Below are 6097 nucleotides of genomic sequence, written 5' to 3'. Positions count from 1 at the left end.
CTGCTACTCATGTAGCAAACAATGGCAAGGGGTCACATGCTCACTCGCAGACACAATGAAAAATACATATCAGGACTTACAAGGATTACAAACCACAACAGCAAAAACAACTTTGAGAAGGTTGTTGGCGGTTAGCTTCATATGATAACGACAAGTAAATTGCTGCAAGTAGGAGTAGTAACAGAAGAAAGTGTTGGAAAATATGGTTATGAGCGCACACACATATGTGCATTAGACTGCATCACAAAAAAAAAAACAATTGCGGTTTTTCCGGCGGGACTACCAAACCTAGTATATTTTTAAGACTTCTACCAAAATTTTTCGGAAAAATATAAGGATTTACGTGAGCTGGCCCGGTTTGAAAATACCTCTAAAAATTGAGTTTTTTATGAATAAAAAATAATTTATTAAATGATTTGTTTGGAAAAAGTCCCCTCAGATAACAAAACAGCTTAAGCTTATAAAATCTACATAAAAATACTAAAAAATTGTATCAATGGAATCATAATAATAAGATTTTTGTTGCTGTTTTGTAACTTTTTTTTTGAAGATTTGTGTGAGAATAACTCCTCCAAAACTTTACCGATATAGACTATAGAGATTAACAAACAAATAAATAAAAAAATAAAAAAATAGACTTATGAGGTATCAGTGGAAAGGTATTTTCTCACCCTTTTCATTTCTTTGCAGAAAAAACTCATTCACGTCCTAATTGTTTCTTTATCAAATACCAACACAACCAAATTTTTTTTTTTTTTAAGTATTTAAAAAAACTGTTTTTATTAATAAAAAACTAAATTTTTGGAGGTATTTTCAAATCGGTCCAGCTCACTCAAAACTTAATATTTTTGCGAGATATTTTGGAGAAAGTCTTAAAATATAATAGATTTTATAATTCCAGTGAAAAAACAGTACCGATTTTTGTTCTCATTTGGGGAGTGATATGCAGTCTAATGTACATACATAGGTAGCATGAATGGAAGTAGTATATTTATTATATATGCGTGCATGAGTATTTATAAACACATTTTTGCCAAAAGCACAGAAGTCGCTCAGCAACAAGGTAATCTTATTTTGGCATCTAACTGCCGCCAAGAGGAGTGCGTAATCTACAGACAACAACAATAATCACAAGAAAAAAACATGTGCACTGCACAGTCATCATACATACTTGTAGAAGCTAATTTATTTAGTGGTAGTGGTTGAGTGTGTAGTTACAAATGCGGTAATAATTGTGGCTTTCTGGACAAGTTCATTGCATGCGACGGTTGTTTTGAGGTAGAATAAGAAATTCCAAAATGTTATTAATTTATAGAAAATATGAGGAAACAATATTCAGATCGCGTGGTCAATATGTACATCTCCTTTGTTGAGACATATGTATGTACGTATGTCAGAAGATGGTTATCAAAATTACAAATGCAAATCATAAGTACAATTCACTTTAATTGCTGAGGTACGTACTAAGACTCATATCGTTATGATTAGATATTTTCAGATGTCCACCTGTAGTCTGATCTTGAGAAACGCCCAAATAGTTAATTTCAACAAAATTTAACTATGTTTTATAAAATTACCACTGCGATCAATTAAAACTTTTTCTTGATTAAGATTACAAGGAATCGGACCGAAAATGTACGGAACACTTGGAAATATTTTAAGCTTACAATGGTCACATGGGGGACCAGAAATCCAGCTTCTGGCTGCTATGCACAATTATGTACATTAGATAAAGCAACGGAAAACATATTGATATTTCCTAGGGTATTTACCCAGTCTGTTCTGATAGGGTGGGAATTTTCGAAGTAATTCCTGTTTGTATGTAACTGTATTGGAGTTTATAGTAAACTTATACTGATAGAGAAGACATAAATGCAGGCTTAAATGATATGTATGTTTTCGCTGAATTTACTTTGGCATCAAAAAACAACAATATTGTCCATTCGTTTCACCAAATCTAATTACAAATACTACGAATGAACTATAGGAAAAAATCATAAAAGTAAATGAAAATTTTTTAAGAAATGCAGAATATTTACATGAAATTAAGCAATGGGGAGAAAACAGAAGCCACGGTACTGTATGCGTGAGAATGCCTGTAAAAATTTATGACATAAGTTTCTAATGGTTTGCTAATTACTTAGCACGACAAAACTACTTATCTCAGGAATTAACTGCAGTTGACCCGGATTAAGTCCTAGATTTAATTCCCAAACTTAACTCGAATCAAGGGAATTTTCGATGACAACACTGATCAAAACTCAGAGAGCTTAGAATACAGAGAATGTGCAAATCTAGCTTGGACATGTACCTTTTCATAGGTAATGCAGTCACCATACTAATTCAGATAGGAATCCAATTTAATCGAATAAATAAGAGCTTATTTGAATCAATACGGTGACCGACAAAAAGGTATATGTCTATGCTAGATTTGCATTTTCTTTGGGTTCTACGCTACCTGATCAAACAAAGCAGCCGCTTCTTCATACGCGGTAGTCTAGTGGTGAGATTTGCTGCAGGTCCCAGGTTCGATCCTCGGTTGGAGCGATTGACAAAAAAAAATTTTGTTTTTATTGTTAGTTAAATTTTTTTAATTTTATTTGATTTATATATTTAATTTTACTTTATTTCGTTTTCGTTTGTTTTATTTTATTTCACATGTTTTATTTGATTATTAATTAATTTAAATTTCCAGAGTTCAATTTTACTAAAAGTGTCAAAAATAACTAACCAAAAACAATTTAAAAAATATAGAAGTTGTAATTGGATAAATAAATAAAAAATTAAATGAATATTCTACTGGCCGTGGGATTCGAACCTACGACCTCGCAGCTCGTCAATCCGCATTACTGCCGTCTGTCAAGACACAATTTTGATCAGATCGATTGCGACGTTAATCCGGATCAACTTTAGCGTCTGTCCATGCTTTTACGTTAGTAGTCGCATGGGGTTAGCACTAAAGAAATTAGCGACATATGTGTACACGCCGATGTTCTAGCCGTGACTTATTTACGTACCCCGCGGGAAATTAGGAAGCTAGAAAGAGCGCGAGCATGCTCCAAGCACTCCAAGACTTTTTTTCAACTTGAAATGGCCCTGACCCCATGCGCCTAATTAAGGGTTAAATCTTCCATCAGCGAGCCAGCAACGAAGCTCACAAACGTTTTCACTTTATTCAAAAGCGAAGAGAGAGAAAGTTGTAAGACATCCAAGAAAAATTTAAGTAAACTATAACTTCTCGAACTTGAAGAAACAGATTAAAGCAATAAAATATAAGTTCATATTTTTTGCTGCAATATTAGCAAGCTGATAAAATCGATTTATCAAAAGGCAAAAGTTAAGCAAAACAACAACAATGAACTATTATCATTGACCTACGAACCGCGATGCAATTTTACCCACCTTGGAGAAGAGATACGGAAACTTCTGTATGCATACATACATACATATGTACCTGGGTCTCCATGAAAATGTAGATAAGTCGGTATATTGCTGCATTAACTACTTGTGTATGTATGTAGACATGTACCTTTCAATATTTTTCCTTTGCACTTTTGACATTTTGATCGATGGTTCTTGACTTGAACGTAAGAAGCTTTGACAACGCAAAGACGGACGACGCAAAAATACATAACAGCTCTAGAACACCAGCTGAGATAAATTTGTCAAGTTTTTTATATAGTAGACGAGCAGTAATTGCAGCAGAGCGATTAAGCGGTGTGGGTGTGCGATAGTCGTGCAAGGTAAAATGAAGATGTTGTACTCGCGCTACAATCAAGATATTCTGGTATTGCTTAAAAAATGATAGATAGACGTGAGCGTTTTTCAAAAAACCTAAAGCGCACTCTATTTATATATTTACATATCTTAGTGTACTTTTATACATGAGTGCAAATTTGAAGAACAAGAAAATAGACATATTTTTCTGCTTCGAACTCATGAAATAGATAACTATTTAAAACAGGAAATTTTTTTAAGTATAAAAGCTATTGAACTTATGACAGTCCAACAAATTTAAAAAGTTTTTCTGTAAGGGAATAACCGTGGTATATTTCTATTGCAGTACCGCGTTAAAGGTCTTCATCCACCGACTGTTTGATCGAATGTCTTCTAGAGCCTGCACGAAGTCCTCCTTTGAGCACCTAGTGTAAATCCGGCGCTGCCTAGTGTAAATCCAGGGCACCTAATTAGGCAAACAAAAATGTTGCAAATAAATAGAAACAAATTCGAAATCTTTAGCAGTAACAGGTGTTGAGGACAGCAGGTAATAAGGTCGTGTCATATGGCATGCCTTATGACCTATACCATCTTACTACTGCTACTTACTTCACTTCACTTATTATGACTATGCTGCTTTGCTGCTATTGTGGGTGCCAAATCTCACTGGATTACTACCACAATAGGTTGGCATTCTTTTATTTCTCAGGTTTTGCACTGATTTTTGCGACTTACATTTCAACTGCTGGTGCCAAAGCTACTCAGATTTTGGTAAGTAAACGCTTGTCTGGCGAAAATGACGTTTCTGTTTTCCTTTGAATTTACTAAGTTATTTGTACGAGTTTTTCGATTTTCTCGCCTCTCATTGAGGATTTATCTTTGGGTTGCTATTGTGATGGATTAAATTTTAGTTACACATTGGTGGATTAATGTGCTGCAGAGTGCCCTGTGTCATGGTCTAGCAAGGATTTGCGAAAGTATATGTGAAGCAAGCATTTATTTATTTCTCTGTGTGATACAATACTTAAATAAAGTGTTCGCCACTGCGTATGAGTAACCTTTTGTGTGTGGGTTAAGAAAAATCTCAACATTTACTCTTATTTGAAGCACTCGTGTATGCAGGTGCGTATTTATGGCTGCTTGATATACATATTTATTTGATACATCATTCATTGTATGCAAGTTAATGTAATTGGGAAAATCATCATGCCAACACTTCGCAGGCTACTTAACTACATAGATACCAGATTTCACGTTATATTTTTATCCACGCTGCCAAATAACAATATCTTTATTAGAAATACGAAATTTAATTAGAACTCAGCGAACTTCGGAAAATTTATTTTCTTTAAGATATTCAAAAGTATACACACAAATGTATTAAGTTCAAAAATCGACTGTTTTTACTTGAGACAACAATTTTGAAGTTACACAAGAACTTTTTAGCAAAAGATGTCTCAGCTGCATTTTGAGCATGTTAAGTCTTCGCTCAATGCAGCCTCTTTAATACTGTATTTGGCCTGGTATTTATGATTTTAAATAAAATTTAATTTCTACTTAAAATTTCGTGGTTATTGAAATCGTCAATGCATAGTTATTCTTACTTAATTTTCCACAAAAAAATTCTCGGTCAAAATAAACTCTTTTAATTCTCACTTTTTAACCGACTTCCAAAAAAGGAGGAGGTTATCAGTTCGTCGGAATATTTTTTTTTTTTTTTTTTTTTTTATGTATGTTACCGCATAACTTTGCACCACGTCAACCGATTTCAATAATTCTTTTTGCAACGGAAAGGTAGTGTCTCAGAGGTGGTTTAGATCCGATCATTGGATCATGAAATATTACAATATATTTTTTTAAGTCGGTTTTTTTTTGCTAAAAATTACTTGTAACAAAAAGAAATGGTCGCCGTGGTATACTTGCCGCTTCTGCCAAAATAGAAACGGATAAGATTTCAATTATTTAGCAATTTGACCCATCATTCATATTCATATTCATATTCATATTCATATTCATATTCATATTCATATTCATAGCCCTATTCATAGTCATATTCATATTCATATTCATATTCATATTCATATTCATATTCATATTCATATTCATATTCATATTTATATTATCGTGTTTTTTCATATTCGTATTGATATTAATATTCATCTCCATAACTTAATCCTCATGTTCACATTCATACTCATATTCATAAGAATTTTCATGTTCAAAGTCATATCCGTATTCATATACATTAGACCGCATCACCAAAAAAGTTGCGGTTTTTCTACCGGGATTACAAAATCTATTATATTTTAAGACGCCCACCAAAATATTTCGGAAAAATTTAAGATTAAGATTTAAGATTTACGTGAGCTGGACCGATTTG

The 6097-nt window shown here is 33.2% G+C and overlaps 1 protein-coding gene across 1 annotated transcript in view; it reads left to right on the top strand.

The window, feature by feature from the left end:
* Positions 1-6097, top strand: part of LOC118743411 (proton-coupled folate transporter-like) — a gene marked incomplete in the record, with an annotated part of 15572 nt that overhangs the window by 7767 nt on the left and 1708 nt on the right.

Source organism: Rhagoletis pomonella, unplaced genomic scaffold, assembly GCF_013731165.1.
Source record: "Rhagoletis pomonella isolate Grant_MI unplaced genomic scaffold, Rhpom_1.0 Rhpom_scaffold_00007, whole genome shotgun sequence".
In the NCBI taxonomy this organism is placed as follows: Eukaryota; Metazoa; Arthropoda; class Insecta; order Diptera; family Tephritidae; genus Rhagoletis; species Rhagoletis pomonella.
The sequence above is the reverse complement of the archived record's forward strand: the minus strand, read 5'-3'. Positions and strand labels throughout refer to the sequence as shown.